The sequence below is a fragment of the Pogonomyrmex barbatus genome, unplaced genomic scaffold (genome assembly GCF_055798465.1).
Source record: "Pogonomyrmex barbatus isolate J1 unplaced genomic scaffold, ASM5579846v1 scaffold1, whole genome shotgun sequence".
NCBI lineage: Eukaryota > Metazoa > Arthropoda > Insecta > Hymenoptera > Formicidae > Pogonomyrmex > Pogonomyrmex barbatus.
This window is the reverse complement of record NW_028297098.1, coordinates 21324878-21345715: the sequence shown is the minus strand read 5'-3', so window position 1 is coordinate 21345715 and position 20838 is coordinate 21324878. Positions and strand designations below refer to the sequence as shown.

Below are 20838 nucleotides of genomic sequence, written 5' to 3'. Positions count from 1 at the left end.
ATTTAAGAAAAAAGAGTGATGATTTCTCTGTAAATGTTAAACCAATTTTCTCCAAAACATTAAGTATATCCTTAACAATGCATCTGGCACGTGTTATTTTGCGTGCGAAGGAGACCAAACAATGTCGTTGTCACGATGTAAATTGAATTCTTGTCTGGTCTTGTCGGCATCGTTGTCTTTCTATTCCCAGACGGTCATGCAATTGTCGCCACAACAACGCTGTAACCAGGACGGAAATTGCGCTTTACGAGACAAAATAAATGTTCAGGCCCACTATCATCATGATACATAATTCAAAATAATACTACAAATAATATATATATGTGTGTGTATATATATATATATATATATATATAAAATATATATTACACACACGCACGCACGCACGCACGCACGCACGCACGCACGCACGCACGCACGCACGCACGCACGCACGCACGCACGCACGCACGCACGCACGCACGCACGCACGCACGCACGCACGCACGCAGAGAGAAAGGGGGCAAATTAATTCATCAGCGTGACGTTTCGGATTGGTCCCAGCTATTCATTATTCGCACGAGAAAAGTATCATCCCCGCTGCTGTCGCGTCTAATTCCGGTGATTTGTAATGAAATGAAATATGAATTTCTATTTTGGAAACGCGCGGACAGATGATTCACGGAAAAGCGGTAGCCATCCCAAAAAGATTAAACGGGATAAGGAGACTTAGGACGATAAAATAAGGCGCTTCCGTCGGTGACAAGTTGCTAGCTATTCTGTGACGCGATATGAAAATATCGGTATTCTTCCCTTCACTCAAATTGAAACAACACGCTTGGATTTGGCGATCACAACATAAATTTAAATCACCTACAATGGTGTATAATAAAAATTATATTTCTTAGTATAGAAAAATTTCTCATATAGAAAAATTATATTTCTCTCTCTTTTTCCTTTTCGAAAACATGCGAGAATTATTCTGGGAGAAAAGCTATCCCGATAATATTCAACGAATTTCAGATTAAATAATTAATCTGATAAAAGGTATATATATATATATATATATTCTCACTGAAGCAATGAAATATATCAATCAGAGATTGAAAAGGCTCGATATTTTCCTATAAATATAAATAAATTCGTTAGTAAAAGATCATTAAAAGATAACGATGTGTGTGCATGTATTTCAGAGATACAAAAAAGATACTAAAAATATTAAATAATATTATCGAATAATATCTCCTCTGAATATCTCTATCGTCAAAACTGTTAAATTGCCTTCAAGTGCTCTTATCGGAATTACTAAATAGTCTTCGAGTATTTCTGTTCTCGATTCCTTCCGAATAAAAGACATTAACGATACCGCGATAAGTACGATATATGCGCGTCGCTAAATTCCAAGTTGAAATCCCACGGCTGGGCCTCGCGACAGCCCGCCGCCATTTCCGGCCGTCACTAAATTGCCGCGACGATACCGTCGCAGAAAATACGCGCAACCGTACGCCTCGTTATGTACCCACACGACCAATCATCCGTACACCAAACTACATATGCATGCATATACATATGCACACGCGCGCGCACACACACACACACACAAGCATCAAGCCCACAGCGAATTCGCTCTTTAATGAGAACGGTGCCGACATACGCGAGTCTCGGATCCCTCCCGAAGGACCCGAGGGTAAAACCAACTGTCTCCCTTAATAGGAGGGAGGAGGGTATCGTTATATTAACCCGCGGCAGTGCTTCCTGGTAGCAAATAGGCCAATCGCTGTCGACGCGCGATTTTTTGCAAGAGAAAAAGAGAGAGAGAGAGAGAGAGAGAGAGAGAGAGAGAGAGAGAGAGAGACGGACTCGATGAAATTAACTTCTCCCTCTTTTAGCCTTTTTTTGTTTTACTCCGACGAAAAGGGCAGCCAGAATCTGGCAAATCGTGCGCTAAAGCGATCTCGCATGACCTCCTTGCGGGCAAGCGGGATAAAACGTTTCCTTTTCATATTTTCGATGGATTTGATTAGAACGCATGGCCGGATAATAGAAGTTTGCTGAAATAACAAAAAAAAAAATATCAATTTCCAGAACTCGCAATCAGTTTCTCTCAAAGGGAGCTTTAAAAGCAATCAATTAATTAGAGAGCAGAAATTGAAGACGAATATAAACTAAATATTTTTGCATCTAAAAAAATCATCTTGGGATTAAACAATTTTTTGTTGTGAAATTCGATTTTTCTATGTAAGTTTTATTGTAAAATACGAACTTCTCGGAAAAACGAAAAAAAAAAAACAAATTTATAAATATTTAAAAGAAAAATAAAAAAAGTAAAATAAATTTGTTTAGAATAATTATTTTATCCAAGGAACAAACTATCAACTTTATTTATTTCCCTTTCATGGATGGATTATTCTAACGAAGCATTATGATAAATATTCTATGTGCAATTCATTAGCGTCATGCAGAGTGAATTTTACACACATTTAACCGCTATGAATATCGAATTATGTTCATATTGAAGCATACTTAATCTCGAAGCTCGCGTAATAAGTATGTACAATGCAGACAAATGTATTTTCATATATCGATGCGGTATCATCGATATAACTTATTGATTATGGATTGACAAATATATGGATGTTAAGAGTGAATTCCAATAAAATATATACAAAGTTTAAATATCAATTTCCGAATGCGAAATGTTGATTAGCGGCTTATGGCTGTTTTTGCACGGTACGCAAATTTGCGCCCTACCAACCAACCGTTCCGCCGTGATTACATCAGATGACAAAAACACAAGAGACATATGTGGCTTTATGAATGAGATACCCCAGACTCTCGAAGACATACGTCAGATGGACGCTAAAAACTTTTGGTCGCCACACGTGTTTCGCATGTAAATACAGGCCCAACTTGTGCGGAGCTTGATTTGAGCAGCCAAAAGAAGATATAATCTCATTTAAGACGAAGAGTAACCTATTATTAGCTTACTGTGAAAAAATTATGCCAACTTTCAACATTATGAAATATACGGAAGATTATCATAAGTCTCTTTTAATATTTCTTCTTTTTTTTTTTTTAAGTTCAAGAAATGCGATATTTCTAGATTCTTTTTGATAAAGATTTGACTTAAAATTAGAAATCTTTCAATATTCGTGCATACAATAAAAATAAGCAACGAAACTGAGAATAAGTGTTTAATAATAATAATTATTTAATGGGGTTTTTAAATACAAATTCCAACGAATCATCTCAATATGGTTTTAAATTCGGCAAGCAATATCTATGGGAGGAGAAAGAAATATATTTCCAGGAAATCCAATCTGTGAGTATAACGTGTGTGTGTGTGTGTGTGTGTGTGTGTGTGTGTGTGTGTGTGTGTGTGTGTGTGTGTGTGTGTGTGTGTGTGTGTTATATATTAAAACGTTCAGAGTAACTTCATTTCAATATTAATTCGCATAGTTACTTTAATCGACATATTTTAATCAATATAATCTCACGCGGGCGTCGCATGACATGGGAAACGTCATATTAGCGGCGCGCTCCAAACACGCGGCAAGTCTCGCACAAGTCTTGGATATTAAATCATTTCTCGCACATGGTACTACATGTATTATCACGGGCGAGCGAATCCTTGCAGTATGCAATACACAGCGGTCGCGTGGCTACGCAGATGGAATTCATGTTTAAATAATCATCACGTGAATGCATCGCGAACGTCTCGCCGAGATCGATGGCACGATCGCGAAACACCGTGTATCGTTCGAATGAGCCTCAGGCATAAAATTCGATTCTCGTCGATGAAATTGATCGACTGAAATACACATGCAGTCTCTGTCGGACCATTTCGGATGCTTTCTACATCGAGAGGTATCGCCGAGAGGTAGTTAATACAGCGCGAATAGGGGAAATAACGAAAAATAAAAGTGAAAAAGAATATTCGTGTTTGTGTACGTTAGAGAGAAGCATGCGCAAGCATAAAAATATTTGTGAAATTTAACGCGATTAATCGTTTGAATTTTTATATCAAACAAAGTTGAAAGCATGTTGTTATGTATTTATGTTATGTGTTAGGTTATTTTGATAAAATCCAATTTATAAAAAAAATGGTAAAAATGACTCTCTGGTAGATAAAGGTAGTCAAAAACTGCAAATTCCCAGTTTTTAGAATTCACGAAATTAATCGTCAAGATAAATAACTACATAAAGAAGACTAAATAAAAAAATTGTTCTAACAAGGAAACACCATAAAGGCAAATCAGCGCAGAGTGAAGGATCGCATAAAGTTTTGCCGTATCTTTGCCAAGCAGTTTTGCTGTACTATTTTGCTGACTAATAGCGCCGGTCGGCACGATAGGCGTCCATTAAGAAGTTGATTACGGGGCTTTCCATAAATCATAGTCTCTCAAATCCCTCAGCACAAGCATACAAATGAGACTACAAATAAGTGTGGTTCGGGTGCGCACCCTTCCTACACCATAATTCAGGAAGATGCCGCAGTTTCCAAGACGCAGTCAGCAACCCTTGGCACGCCCTTAGACACACGCAACTCCCTCCTAACTTCTTCCTTTCGTCGTTTTCTTTCATATTCGCTTATCAGTTGCACGATCAACTAAATCTTCTTCTCCTGGGAATCAACATTTCAGAATTTAAAAGTTTCATATTTCTCTACGTGGAAAAGTTCGTTCGCTTGGTCAAAGCCAGCAAATTCTTTCAAATATAAAATTAATAATAATAATTATAAAATTAATTGTTTTATACATTTTATCGCAGAAGTGAATGTTAAATTATTTTAGATATTATAAATATTATGTTAGAACAACAAAGGATGCAAATATCGTGACAACAAAATAATAATAAAATTTTTTTATTACTTTATATTTTCACGTTGCAATCTTGCGATTGCACTTTACACGATCGCGCGATCGATGAAATTTCTTTTCCTCAAGGATTATGATAATCTTGAGATTATATCACGCTGAAGTTTTACCATCTGAGGCCATCATGCTTTCCGAGTGGAGTTTCTGAATTTTTCTAACTAAAAATTGCATTTTAAACTGACGAGCTGCGCATTAATTTAAATTCTTCTGTGAGATTACGACAAACGGGGATACTAACAAATATCCCGACGGAGCGCGGTCGAACATTTAACTTCCGCCTCTGCTATCTTCAAGTGTCTCATTACTGCCTTCACAAAGCACCGCGAGTCCTTTTTATCCGGTAACCACGAGAAGATGAATGCCGATTTTCGTTTTATGCTTAACGCTTAATTATCGTACCTGAGGCTTTTATGCCGCGCGTGTATTGTCGAGTCGTTAAAAGCGGAACAGATCCCTTGGGATGCCGACATCAAAGACCGCCAAAGATGCAATGTTCGTTTCCGAGAGTACCGTCTCGTACTGAGAAAAACGGATGAGGAAAACCACCAAAAGCGTGGTCCGATGCGCTTAACAATAACGTCGTCTCGTAACTTCGTAACCTACTGCAATTTGCGCGGAAACAACTAATTAGATGTATCGTTCGCAGGTGAGCCGAGTGAATCATGATATTGTAACCGTTGTATTACTCACTCAACAGTCTTTCATTTTTAAACAGCTGATAAAGCGTGATAAATTAAGCAGGTGACACACATCTCAAAATATGGGATACTTTGATGTGCAACATAAGTCAAAGAAAATAGAAATTTCGTATAATTTTATGAAGTGAGAATTTTATGAAACATGAAGAAGTGGCGATTCTAAAGTATTATAACTTTATTAAAATTAGAATATAAATAAACACGTCAGAAGCGGTAAAAAATTCCTGGTAAACCAGATGCACTATGACAAGCAGATGTAAAAAGTAAATATGAAAAGAAGTTTTTGCAACTTCATAACGTATAAAAGTAAAAGATAATAATGAATTCTCGACGTTCCCGCAATTTTCATAATTTCCTGCAATTTGAATTTTTACGATACCTGATTCTAATTTTAGCAAGAACGAGATGAAGATAATAAAGGTTAAAAACCTTTGACAAAAATATAAATTACATTTTGCAAATAAATATTTTTTTTAGTGTCAAGATTTTAAGAATTTTAATTATTTAAATTATTTAAATTATTGATGCAAGAACTTGACAATCTAGTCTAGTTTTTATTGATGCAAGAACTTGACAATCTAGTCTAGACAATCTTCGCTCTGAGACTATCTTATCAAGTATGCATCTCAAGGACACGCTGTAAAAGGCGAAATATAGGCCGATTCAAGCAACTTTTAGAGCGCTCGTGTGAAAAGTGAAGGTGCGAAGTAGCGATTGTGAGAGGATGGAATCCAGACAATTTGTACGAATTTAACCTGTCATAAAACTATCTTATGTACCTTCATTGCGAACGTAAAGACGGAACGTTAAAAGACGGACAAGTAAGTTTCAGCTGTCTCTTTGCCCTTCTCTTCTCAATGTTATTTTCGCAGTGTCGCGTACTCGTTTCGAATGGACCGATAAAACAGCAGGCAAATCGATTTTAAGACGTCTCGAGAGTAGGAAACGAAAGACGGAGAAGCGAGAAGTGGTGATACAAAACCAAAGGTGACGCCTCGTGTAGTCTCAACCCTCGTTCGGTGCTTCACTTAACGCTTAAGTATTGTCTGATCCTGATTTTATATGACTAATACCGAGACGGTATTTGATATCAGATAGGAATCAAACATATATTGCGTTGAAAGTAAGAATATATAGAAAGAATATAATCTAAACGCCCAAGAATAAAGAGTAAAATTTAATATATTATGATTGTGATTATTTTAAATTTAAATATGTAATGATGTATAATTCTACAAGTTTTGAGATCAAATTTATTTACCTTATATTTGAAGTACAATTTTGTATTTAATATAATTTTGCAAATAATGAGATTATCGTGAAATGGGTTGTGACGACCAATCAAATGTTCTCGTCGCTAATTACATTACGTGGGTTTCAATTTGCGTTTGGCATTATGAAGTATTCGGTCCCCACAGTTTCAACTCGAGAAAGTAGCGGCTCGAACAGAGAGGAAAACAACAAGATATTTTTTGTAAAAAAGATACATAATGAGGAAAGGATAAATGTACGAACGGTTCGCCGAAATTACCTACAAACATTTTTCTCCTCGTGTCTATTTCGTTGTCTGATTCTCTGTCTGTTTCTCTCTTTATCTCGCTCACATACAGAAGTGGCATTCCACATGGGATATCCTACTAAATCATTCTAGAAGATGCTGTAGCCATCGTCCTTTTCCTCACTTCACACAGCGAAATAACTAAGAGTCGTTAGCAATCATCGTTACGAGGGTAGCTAGTTTCATAAAAACTAAGGGAAATACATGCAAATGAAGAAGAGATGCGGGAGGATGTTACTGGGAGAAAATTCAGTTAGAGGGAAATTATCTGACGTAAACGAGAAAATTTTCAGAGTCAATCTTTCTAAATTTCATTGCTTCAATTTTTCTTAAAATAAAATTGGCATCGTATTCATCGGAAAAAAAGCCACGATAACTCTATAGTATCTAATATTCACCGAAGGAAAACGCAATAATTCTATGGTATCTAATATATATATATATATATATATATATATATATATATATATATATGATGGATGTTTCACATAGTTTTTTGCCATTGTCCCATTTAAAACTGTCGAGATTGCGTCTTCGCGTTTCACGCATCCTCCTATCCCCTAAATAGCGTCTCAAGTAGGTAAAAGCAGCCATTTTGGTTATCATCGCTTTTGTCGTCGTTTTCTCGAGAAATCGTAGAAATGCTTCCCGCACCGGAAATGAAACCATCACGATTCCTCATCCCTCCCTCTTTATCCTTCACAAAATCGCATCTCACTCCACTCGGTTTCGTTGATTTCTTTTTTTTTTTGACTCAAGCGTTTCTATTCGTTTAGTATTTGTTTCACGTCCTTTCTAGCATTAAGTTTTAATCGAGACGGTAGGAGCAAAGTCGTTCTGATAAAACTGACATGAAATATCGATTATATAATGGCATTATTATTATTACTCAAAAGAGAAACGAGGACGAGGGAAAACATATTATATTGCGAAGCAAAATGAATGCAACGTAAAAAATTAATATTTTAATGTTTCGAAATAATCCGTTAAAAAAAAAAAAGAAATTAATGTATAATAAAATTTCGTAATGTTTACATGTCTGTGCACTTATAAGATAGATAAATTGAGATTTAGATTAGTTACAGATTTTATGATTAAATAGTTTTAATTTTCTTATCAATCTGTGTTTGACATGAGCGTGTCAAATAGACAATATATTGCAGAGCCACGGTTGGCATTGTAAAATCGTGCATGTAAACTGTATACGCATATTGAACACGTGCTCATTGGTACAAGCCCGAAAGAGAGGGTAAGAGGATGGCAAAAGCAGGACGGGAAACCGTGGATGGATATTGATTTGCCGTGGCGTCCAGAGGGGCAAAGAGTGTGATCAGTCGTGAAAGTCGATGAACCATGCAGGCCTGAACGGCGGAACGGCTTTTTATGGTTGGAACTTTCATAACTTGTCGTGTTACGTTTGGAACACGTTCGGAGAATGCTACGCCTATGCATGGGTCGGAAAGTTGAACGAATCATTCAGAAAGGGAGTTTTAGACTCTTCGTCAACTTGCGAATCCCGCCGTGTATTTCCCTCATAAACTTCGATTTTATTCTACGTTTCACCAACATTTTATTTTCAATCTATTTTCAAACTAAATAACAATCATTTTCCCCATGACGATAAGAAAATAAAAATAACTGTTTACAAGTATGGACTAGAACTCCAAAAAAAGTCTCGCCAGTTTCAGATTTATGACGACCGTCGTCGATATATTTATGCAACCCCTCCCGTTGCGACATGAATATTCCGCAGAAAGTTTTGCGTATCAATCGCACACCGTTCCATTTTTATCCGAGCCGCCATTCCTTCGCGACTCTCTTTTTACGCGAAAAGATACACCGATATACGCATATACTTCCAGAGAATCAATATAATAGAAGCGGTACACTGTTATTCCGAGTATTGACAGGTTTGCCGCGACGTGGCATCGATAAATCGCGTCGCGGCATCAGAAGCACCAGAAGATGCTGAAGGAAGAAACAGCGAGGAGTGGATCGGCAAGCACGGGGATTTCTCAAGAAAATTGCGGCGAATGCCCGACAATAGCGGGGAAAAGAAAAGAGAGACGATATTCGGGGAAAAAGGTCAGCGATTTACGGGCATCCATCGACGTCGAGGGTTGCGGCAGCGAGAGGAATCCTGCTGCACACAGTACTCTGACCGAGGGGTCGTTCCTGTACGTATCGCAGCTATGCGGAATTCTAGTCCCCGGTGACTCCTTCGTATTTGCCCCTTTCCCCGCTTCTCCGCCCCAACGCCCGTTCTTCTTCTTCTTCTTTCTGACTCTGGCCTCCATTCTGACAACGGCAGTGAAATTCATCGCGATCGTTCACCAAGAAATATTAAGACGCTCTTTCCCTTCCCCCCTCCCCCCCCTCTCTCTCTCTCTCTCTCTCCCCCTTTCTCTTCCCCTTCTGCTCGTTCCTCGTCTTTAATCTCGTTCCTACAAAACGCGTCTCCATTTCCGCGGGATGAATGGAGATTTTCAAATGAGGAGGCGAAGGAGGGTGGACGATAAAACAATTCCCGAAGGTCTGCGATTCGATTTATCGAACAGTTATGGCGAGCGAGGAAAATCCGACGGCGATAAAATGATCGGTGACGAGGGGTGTTTTATAGACGAGAGAAGGACGTCGTAACATCGATCTCGGCATTCGGATAGATGTGCTCTGATTATCAATTTCGCACATTGAGAAGTCGAATTTTGATTCATTTATTATCCATTTGGTTTGATATTTTGTTCATCGATTTGTCAAATAAATAATCCCTAATAAATTTTTGTAATTAAGAAACAAGTTTCCCATAAAATATATTTCTTTCGTCTAAGTCTCGGATTTATAAAATCCGTTTTAATCAAAGATTCAAAAATAATTACGATATTCGAATTAAGTGCTGTAAAAGAATAAAATTACTTTTGTAACAATCAAAAAGAAGGAAAAATCTTAAAGATACTAAACAGATTATAAAAAATAATTACTGTGAGATCTCGAGAATAGCTCAAATAGCTAATAATCTATTTTCTTACTCTATTCACAACGTATAATCTTTAATGATATTATATGTACATAGTCAACAAGCCACGTGCGAATATACAAGCATCTCCGAGCTTTAAAGCCTTGCGAAACTGTTAATTCTCAAGAGGGTTATTGCTTATAATTACGCCTCGCTGTTAGGCATTATCCGACGGTCTTTCTACCCTTTCCGGAGAAGTCGCTGAGCCTTAACGAAGGCTAATGTCAGCCGGCGCTGGGCAGATAGTTTCTGAACATTAGCAATTATCCGGGGTCTTCGCAAACCCCATCATTTACCTGTACGCCATATTAAACCTTTCAAGACGATCATTTTCACGGTTTAAGCTCTAGCCACAGATAGCCATTTGTCTCTTTGAGCGTTAAGTTTGTAATTAATTACAGCAAATTTTCGTCGAGTTACAGTAATTTGTGCGTAAAATGAGATATTACAAATGTCACCGTGTTATGTACAAACCGCCAGGAAATCGTAATTAATTTGAACAATTGTAAGCAATTAACTGAACATTAATTACATGTCGCAATGTACTTTGTTATCAGTTACCAGTTCATTGTATGATTACAACATGGGATAATTTTCGAAAAGTGCTAAATATTCTTTAGCGCACTTCTTAAAATTTTCAAAAGGTTAATAACGTTTTCGATTAGTACCAAGCGAAGAGAGTTGAATAGAACGATAAATGTTTATAGATCATAAAATGCAAGAGCCGTAAACTCGCTGGGTCGATCATATCGATGGCCTACTTTAATAATCGCCACGCTGCTTACGGAACACGCAAAGTCGTAATTCGATCTCCCATACTTCGAGCTACCAGGGATCTAAATAGTTATTAGGTTTTCAAAGCCGGTCTGATATATTAGTCCAGTTGAAAAGTGAACGGACGGTAATTAACATTCGCGCGATACTAGTCGATAATTAATATTCGACGGGAGATAAATCTATCATACCACAAATGTAATCCGTTGAGATTCCATAGAAATTAATTTTAATAATTATAATTAAAATTCCATAATTTAATTTTAATATACTTTAATGAGAATTTAAATGTTTTTTAATTTGGTTAATCGATCAAATTTTTATATAAAATTGAAAAATAAATATATATAACATGCATTGATTTATTAGTATTTCTGATCAACATTTTTTCCCTTTCCTCCCTGTTGAAAGTATTCGATCACTTGGAAACGATGTAGAAACTAAAAAAAAAAACTGAAATGCAATGCATCGTCCGTCTAAAAAATTTGGCAACTACTATCGTAAATTCTCTGCGTTTGGCAATTAATCAAGCTCGCAAGCCAGACAACCTAATGAAACGAGTACGTGCTTGTTCGATCTGCCAGATTGCAACTCCTCGCTTCATCTGAATGGTTCACAAAAAAAAAAACAAGATATTTCGATCCTTTCTCAATACATGGTAATTAATGCATTGTACACCACAGGAAGAAAATATAATCTATATACCAGATATAGATATTTCTGCAAATTTTAAAGCAAAAAGATAAAAAGTTCACGCTTTCATTATTATCGCGTTTAATTATTTCATGAAATATGTAATATATTCAAACGTCCAAAAGCCATCTTTCCTTTTGTGTAAAAAGCGATTAGAATATTTTTCTAAATCATTTCCAAACACATAAACATGTTGTTTCACTGAAACACAAGCAAATACATCGAACTAAAATTCATTTATTTCTCTTGTACGATGTATCATCGAAAGAACGCTTAAGTATAAATTTAATAGGGCTTTATGCTGCCTCCGTATCCATTCACACGTTGCTCGACGCATGTATTTTAGATTAATTGAATCCGCAATTCCGATCGCGAGTACTCGCAAAATCCCGTTGTATCGCATGATTGGCCTGTCACTTCAGACTGATGCAAGCGGAATCGATCGGTCCTTTCACTCGCGAAGCGGATACTCGTCCTCCGGAGAGGACTTGTCAAGTAGCATCTCGACCGTACCGTACACGCGATCGATAAGCCATTGCGTATGCACCCACGCACGTACGCGTCGTTCATCACGTTCTGACAGATGTAGGTTCGCGGTTATTAATTTCAGTCGAAGCTCATCGCCGATTTGAGCGAGTACGTGCGCGGAGGAAGACCACCCAGCGGCGAAATTCACAACCGGAGAATTTTCTCATGTGTACATCGACTCGTAAAATCACTCTCGCGAGAGCCTTATCCTTAATCCTGATTAATAACCGGATTAGCACTGATAATATTTTAATAATATAGTATACTCCCGCTTTATCGCTTGAAACGCGAAGCGTCCTTCAATTGGAATATCACAAAATCGCGCAAATTAAACTTTTTTTCTACGCGTAATATTTATACGCTTATATTACAAGATTATATTACATGTGTTAGAAGTGCTCGCAGTTTTACGAAAGAAGAGCCTCGAGAGATCCCCCGAAGCCTTCTTCGGGAACAGCGAGGGAAGTGGAGTAACTTCAGACGGGAATTGAGGATGTTTGAAGACTTACCCGACGAGGAAGAAGAAGAAGAAGATGGCCGCGACGTAGGTTAAAGATCTCTGGAACAAAGAAAACCAAATTAGAGAAGTTTTCAGAGTGTACCAGAATTGCTAGTCGCAATATTACAGTATTCCGCCACTCTTAATCTTTAAATGCGCAAGTTTCTTTGCCACTGATTTAAACCGCTCCGCTCCGAAGTTACGTGGCAAGATTTTTACAACACGAGAAGAGCCTCGGGAAGAAAGAAATCCCGCGCGATTGAGAGACAAATTGGACAGGATAATTGATAAACTTCTTCCCGAAGTACTTTGGATTGATATTTTTAAAAAATAGAGATTAAATAGAGATTTAACAATGACAAGCTTATAATAAAAAAGTAATTTATATTTCTTTAAAAGTACAGATTGAAGACGATTTAAAGATAAGCTTTTCAATTATATGCACAATTTGTCTTCGTTTTACAACCGAGCGTTAGGAAATCTAAAAGCTTATATTTAATTATCGGAATAAAACGTACAAAACAGATTCAACGGAATCCATTTTTCAAAAAATATTTAAAAAAGCACAATGAATAATTACAATACTTTCATTTCAAATCGAAAAAAAAAAAAATTAACAAAGGAATAAAGTCTTATTATTTATTCGTAGTCCATTAAATTTATATTGACGAAAACACACTTAATAAAAGAATTCGTATGTACGTACATAATTTGAAAAATCCTCTATTAAAATCCGAATGTTTTACAAGACATTAGTTTCTGAAATCATGTCTCGCGTATTGGCCACAGTTTGTATATTCCGAATGTTTGGACGATATTAATTAAGTTCGCTCGGTGTTGCAGTCGATATGATCTGTTTCAGTTGACGGCAGAAAGATCGAGTCGGTTCAACAAGATATCCTCGTTCCTAACCGCGGAAATGTTTCGTCGACTTCGTGCATCGTGTGAATTCTCCGCGAACTTTCCTCGACCTTGATGTAAAGCCATTCAGATTATATCCCGTCGCCCGACCCGATTCATAATGAATCCCTAACGAACCCAGTGAATTAGAAACGCAGATTCCTCTCATGAAGACGTTTGTAGATTAATATCGCTCCTCGCGACATTAACCGAATTTATTCGTATTATACAAATTTGTCCGCGGTTAACTTAAAATTATTCGAGCTGCTCGAATTTATTCGCGCATTACCTCAACTTATTCGTATTATCTTGCGAAAAGCGACTTCAAACGTTTGTGCTTCGCTCGAGCGCATTGCCGAGGGATGTAAAATCTGGAAAGGAACGATATTACGGAAACTTTGAAAACGGTCCACGCACTTTTCTCGAGCAGTTTCTAAACGGCTATCGAAAGTCCAAACGCCATTTTCCAGCGAAACTTCTCGAAATTCCTCTTTAGTAGCCTGCTGGAAAAATCTCATTTGAGTCGAGTTTTTTGTCCCTAAAAACTTATAGCTATTCTGCAAACAAATCTCGAGAGGTTTTCCTATTTTTACTATTCATATGACCGCCGTTTTATTTGCCCTAACTAATGTATAACGCAATAAAAAGCTCACATAAGTATCTAATTTCTCTAACATAAAATAATACCATTAAAAATATATATATCTAATCTAATTACATTAAAATTTAATGGGATTAAAAGACAATTGTAGACATATAAGTGAGATCATATGCAATTAAATTAAAAAGTTTTAACGCATGTTCTAAAAATAAATTAACATGACAATAACGACAATAAATTTATATGTACGATAATAACAAACGTCCATTTCATAAAATTTTATTTATATTATTAATAAAGTTACTTCGCGATGGAAGCTTCTCCAACTTTTTCGCAGATTCAAAAGATTGGCAAATACACCGTTTTGCATTCAAGAGAAAGTTTTGCCGGCTTTATTGCGATAAGACGTAAATGTCGGTGGACTATTCATAAGTCATCTCGCCCACATTAGGAAATCGAAGTGCAGCAATGTTAACGACGCCATTCGGTGATGCAATTCCGGTCATTAGCGTATGTGCCGCGCGATGCATCGTCGTGAGCGGCACGATAAAGTGCGCCGGAGCAGCAAAAGCCGGTGCATTAAGGTCGGCAAAAAGCTCAAGCTCGTCAACATGTGTGGCTACTACATGTTTCGCGTTGTAAATATCCGAACATAAATATCCGACTAGCCACGTGGCCGTTGGATGGCTACGTTCCTTCACGAGAATAAGCTTCGTGTTCCTCTTCTCATCTTCTCGCGGCGATAACGAGCAGAAATTAATTAATAACGACAAAAATGCACTATCGTGAATGGGTGAATGGGAACGAACTATTTCGTAATCAATATAATTTTTCTAATAAAATTTTCTAATACTTTTTTCTAATAATCTAAGTTGAAATATTCCATTCAACTTTCCATTTTGTCATTTTTAACATTAACTACTTTATTATTAAAATTTCAAATATAAATTAATGTTTTTAAAAAGGTTTATAAAGTAAACTTCGTCCACCGCGTTCATATTAAAGTTTATAAAAAATCATATTAAAATTCGCAATGAGACTTTAATTACTCGCTATGCATGTTTATCATAATATCTTCTTAATTAAGAAAGATAATTTTTTAATTTAAATATATATATGATACGTGAGATATAATACAAGAGATAACATTTCACATAAATTATTGTAGAATATTTTTTAAAAATGTAAAATACTATAAAAATATAAAGTTAGGCTTTTACCAGTAATTAATGCATTAATATTTCCTTGAAATATAATAATATAATAATAGATAATACAAGTAATTTTCTCCTAAATAATATTGAAATTTACATTAATATTCAATTATATTTACTATAATTGATTATGATAAAAATAATTGACCATTTTAAAAGATTATTACTATTTCAGAAGTTCTTGCATTTCATAATGTAATAATGAAATATAGTTAATTTTTTGCTAGAAAATGCATTAAGCTAATAATTTCAAAATAATCATTAAGCCAATGCATCGATTATCGTTTGCGCGTTTATAGAACGTTTCGCTGAAAACTAAATAAAATAATAAATTTTTCCGTTTTATCTAAAATGTTGTGAAATATTTCTCAATCATAATATTGTATTCTCCAAATAATTTTCGTTACAACAAAAAAGGATCTCTCTGAATAATAGTTTAATATTTGTATTTATTATTTTTTAGATTTTAAATTCGAAGATTCTTTAATGGCAGATACTTTATTTATAAATAATACATCGAGTCATATTTATTTATAGTACTATGAGCAAAACGTGTGTGTAAGAAATAGAATGGGATTCGTATATTCCATTGATACTGACATAGTTCAGAATTTTATAAGATTCTTTAGGCGCCTCTCCTGCAGATCGCATCCATAGAGAGATCTACAACCACCATTTTCCGTCGACAAGTTTCATATTTCTCATCTGCCGACATAGCAATATTCCATATACATGCGCAGCATTATAGTCCGAGTCTTTCTTCTATTGAGTATCAAAGAAATGGTCGACTGCATCCTTCAGAATATCAAATAATCTTTTCGAAGAAATCTCCTTGGACTTCACAATAAAACACAATAAAAATTACTTTTGATATTAAATATATCGTAAATACACCCTACATATGACAAACTTCATTTGCAAAATTTGCAAAATTTTGATTAATAATAATCCCACACTTTTTATGGTAATATTCTTATCCCCATAACACGCCTGACTTTTCCCATCAAGAAAATTTTGCGACTAGTTGTGGCCTCGCGGACATCGAGTTTCTTCGTGGAAGAAATCTCTTCAAATTCTTTCTTAATGCGTCTCTGATGAAACGTTTTCGTATTTCGATAATCGTCGATAAAAGTCGCCTCAAGCTGAAAAAATAATACGATACGAGTTAGTTTTCCTTCGCTTGAAATGAAAGGCAAAACAACATCCTTCTAATGAAAAAAGGATCGGAACATTGAACTTCTAGCATTATCGACACGTGGCGTCACAATCGGCCGGAAGTCTCCTTCACTTTTCGCGATTCGCTTTCCCCGGGAAATAGGATGCATCTTGTAGGATATAAAAGAAAAGAAAAATTCTCTCCGTCCTAATCTAAATTTGGCACTCGCCAATTTAACTTGGTTCGACCGGCAGATTACCGGGCCGAGTCTATAATACGGAACGGAAACTCTGGGAGCCTTTAACCAGCATGCCATTTCCCAAGAGTCTTTTTCCGGCAGCAGGTGCGGCCTTTATTTTTCCCGCACGTGTTTATAGTTAGTCGAGAAGCTTTAGATATACAGTGTTGTTGCCATTAACCCTTCGGTTGTATTAGCGCGACACACACACACACACACACACACACACACACACACACACACACACACACACACACTTTATATATATATATATATATACATCGACATAGGTTCGAATAAAAGCAAACAAAATTTAAAATAAATGATCACTTCGAGCTCTTCATTAGTTCGCTATTGACATCATATTTTATGTTGATTAATGATTAAATTTGTTTTAAAGTGCTTAAAAATATTTTTCGTAAATTTTGATCAATTTTTCTGTCATTTTTTTTTTTTTTATCATTTTTGTTCTATTATTTTACATAACCAATTATCGTAATTTATCTTTCGGTGAAATCTCAACAAATTGTAATTGCGAAAAGTTCTAATATAATTTTTGATACTTTCGATCACAGATATTTCCTTAACTTCCCTTGCGTGCCAATAATCAAGCGATAGGCGTGATATCTCACGTATTCCAAGAATGTTAAATTAATCATGAACAAAGACATGAACAAAGACACTCAACCGCATGTTTAATGTACTTGATTATGGCTTGATTATGGAAATTTCAAGTCGACTATGAGGTAAAGATAAGATAAAGCAACAATGTTAACAATGTTGATATGGTTACTCATTATATCGATCAGACCATGAGTAGCTCGTCGCATAGACACCATCATTTTTTTTATCACAAATCGGTAATCTTCCTTGATCGGGAAAGAATGATGGGGGTCTCTTGTTGAACGATCGACTGTGGCTTTCCCGAGCTTTCGGTTATTCCATTGTCTGATAACGCGGTTAATGTGAACGATACGCATCAACGGTGTTATCGGATAGCCTCCGGGTGTCTTGGAAGTCACGCACCTTCGTGAAACCAGTGATAATAGAAGAGATAATGGAAATCGAATTCTAAAGATGATTACGAATATATTTTGATACAAAAGTATCGGAAAATCACCATGATATTTCAATATTTCAATAATATTAACATTATTAATTTAAATATCAATAATTTTAAAGAGACATTAAGCCTTTACATGATGATTATACCAATATCTTATTTAAGAACTCCTAGAACGTAATTTTAATTTGTAATTTTTATCTATATCAGATATTAATATCAAAGCCAAAAAATAAAACGCTGAAAAAAAATGGCGAAATTTATATTAATTACAAATATTAAATAAAAATTTTCATTTGATTTGTACAATACGTGTGTCGTACATCACATCTACAATTACGTCTCGGCATGAATTCAAAAAATATATTATAGAAGCGTCACTTCGTCCTCCATATCATATCAATGTGTCATTTTAACTTGGCTTTATCCGCCGAATATGAAAACTGAATGCGACTTGCTCAGCGATAATAGCAATCGATCTATCAATGTCACGTGTTCCGCCAGGGAGTCTCGACGAATTCTCCTCGTGTCGCTAGAGCTTGCCTAGCTGAACTTCAGTAACGTGCAAAAACCGCACTCAACTTTGCTTTCAAACATATGATTCTGCAAGTCTTCTGAGGAAACTCACGTTCTCTTCCTTATTTGTCTATTTTATTTTTACATCTAATTTCGTCGTCTCGTCTCCGATATAATTAAAAAATGTATTTGCGAATTTCGAGAATGTCGAAGTGGAGGACAGAACGGTCGTAAATGAAAGGGAGAAAATTTAGGCTGGTGTAAGAGTCGAGAGGGCGAGGGGTCAAAAGGGGGAGAAATCGGAACGACGGCGGCGCCAGAGGTATTTATACCGTGGCGACCTTTGACGGCCACGCCGACGTCTACGTCGACGTCGACGACGACGACGACAACTACGAAGACAACGATGCTCAATGAAGAGCCGTCCAGCCAAGCAGCGTAAAAGAAGCAAGGCAGAAAGCGGGAACTCGCTCGACATCCTAAATGTCATTCTAACATCGGCACCAGAGCAGTTTTCAAGCAATTTTTTGTTCTTTGAAAATTAATATTAAAAAAAATATATACTATTAATCTTCTCGGTAAAGGTTGAGTGATGTTTAATATCTCTCACGCTGACATATTAATATTTTTTTCAATATAATTTTATTCATTGAAAGTAAAAAGTTTTCATTATTAAATAATATATATTAAAAAAATGTTAAATAAATAAATACTATTAAATGTCATTTTTCTATAAGAAAAAGGGTTTCAGCTTAATAAAGCTCAATTAGATTTAATATATTACAAGAGATAAATATCGAAAGTAATAAAATTGTATTGTTTCTTAGTATTTTATATATAATTTCTTTATATATCTATAATTCCTTTTTCGAAAAAAAATTGATAATATATTCTCTATATAAAGAATCTGTAGTCGGAGAATATGATCGCCCAAACTTTGATAATTTTAAATTCTGTTTAACTTTTTTAGTGCTTACTTCATACCGTAATCTTTGACTTACTTCATTATTGTCTTTATCGAGAATCCGTTTAAGAAATTATTTATGTCGTAAATTATCGTCTTTAAGTTATCGCTACTTCAAGTACAATACTTGGTACCAAATAAAAAAAATGATTAAAATTCGTTAATCAGTGGAATTACATATTAGAACTATTAAATATTTTTCAAAAGTAGCTAATTGTTATATTAAATAATTGTTATATTAAATAATAAATAATTATACTATTATAATAATATAATTAAATAATTATACACAATATGCGATAATGTAATTATATATTTTTATCATTATTCATTTACCTTATTTTTATGCCATTCTAATTACTTATTTCATATTTATATAAGTGCATCTTTAAACAAATTATCTTGACTATTATAATTTCTTAATCAAATTATTTGACACGGAGGCACGATATATTTATTTTATCGTGATAAAGATACTTAAAGATTTATATTTGAAGATTTATAGATAAGAACAACAAACTAACAAAAATAAATAAAAATAAATAATTTGATCGTCGTCGATTATCGTTGATTCTCGTGATAAATGATACTTAATCAATCTTAATTAGCAACGACTCGGAAAATCTTGCGATATTTTTCTCGCTCTCTTAAAACCCCTTCCTAGATCTCACGGATAAGCTAGCTAATCCCAAAGAGTAATGAGAGTGAGGGAAAGACGAGAGAGTGACGAGTGTCATAATGGAAAACGAGATTGCGTGCTTCGCTGACGAAAGCTTCGATGTTTAATTGAAATTGTCGAGTAAGCAGGGTTCATCACTTTTACTTTCAAGCCTATAACTCTGCTCTTGCCAAAAAAAAAAAAAAACGATTCCCTGTACGACAATTACATTCTCAAGACGTCCGTCAACATCGGAGAAAATTTATTCATCCTCATAAATAACATTTTACAATTATTTTACATTGTTTGTTTTCTAAAGAACATTGTTTTTTGACAATTTTACATTAAATGTCGCAAAACTATTTAACTAATTTCAATAAATTTTATTCGTTAATAGAAATTTACTTCAATATCTACAATTGCGAGAACAATCAATGTTGAAGTTCGAAAATGTACGATGATACGCATTGGTTTTATATCGAAGAGTGATCTGTTTTAAATTAGTTAAGGAAGATGTCGAAAGAAACGACCTTATTTCCGGGACACCCATACAATATCCATACAATATATTATTGACAGCTGCCTGCTGTGCAATCGAAAAACTCTCGACTTTCCGCGATTGACTCGTAACTTATGGGATTCTCCAAGTTTCGTCGCGGCAGGAGCGAGTGGTGTAAGCGCAAAACTGCGAAAGTTATTGACGCTTTATTGAAAACACCGACTGTATCGTACGACGGCGAGAAGTTTACGATGACTAACTTTCTCAACACGGTGTAACAGGTGCTTCAGACTGATGTCGTAAAAGCGCGTCCGCGACTACATTTTGTCGATCCGCCGATCCGCCAACTTTTATCCGATTGACCAACTTCAAACCAATCAAATAAATAAAAAATCTAGATCGATATAAGT

The 20838-nt window shown here is 35.5% G+C and overlaps 1 protein-coding gene across 2 annotated transcripts in view; it reads right to left on the bottom strand.

The window, feature by feature from the left end:
- Positions 1 to 20838, bottom strand: part of bsk (mitogen-activated protein kinase dJNK) — a 144599-nt gene that overhangs the window by 53046 nt on the left and 70715 nt on the right. For both annotated transcript variants that reach the window (XM_089085392.1, XM_089085393.1), the window contains one exon: positions 12630 to 12679. The gene's annotated coding sequence lies outside the window, so the exon portion shown is untranslated. The remainder of the gene's footprint in view (positions 1 to 12629; positions 12680 to 20838) is intronic.